Genomic DNA, 558 nt, shown 5'->3' on the forward strand with positions numbered 1-558 from the left:
TCTCTCTCTCTCTCTCTCTCTCTCTCTCTCTCTCTCTCTCTCTCTCAGGAATACATGAAGCAAGTCTCTAATTTGTAATTTGCTCTGTCTTATTTTGGGGACTGTTTGACTGTTTTCATTGTCACTCTAGTGGAAAAAGTACTTGTCTATCTAAATAACAACTCATTTCTGAGAACAAAGGCTAACAACTGTTACTTGGTCCTGCTATTGTATAAAAAATCTTCTAAAGATGAAAGGATGATGTGGAAAGTGTGTGTGATAAGAACTTTCATGGCAGTTAAGTAGATACTTTCACTATTTGTCCTCTTAAGCTCAACAGTGTTTCACATCCAGAGGAAATGGACAGGCAACTTATCCCAGAACTAGACTCAAGATTCCAAGTATGAACTACATTAAGTCCAATTAACTTCAAACCCCTTATCTAAATATCATTGCTAAAGTCTCAGCCTAGTAGGTTATCACATCAATTGCATGGCTTGTGTTCACTTAATGATAGACAAATATAACCTAGAAACTAATTTCTTAAGCTTCTGGGAATCTTCAAGAAAATTGAAGAGT

This window comes from Grammomys surdaster, unplaced genomic scaffold, assembly GCF_004785775.1.
Source record: "Grammomys surdaster isolate TR1022 unplaced genomic scaffold, NIH_TR_1.0 894, whole genome shotgun sequence".
NCBI classification, from domain to species: Eukaryota; Metazoa; Chordata; class Mammalia; order Rodentia; family Muridae; genus Grammomys; species Grammomys surdaster.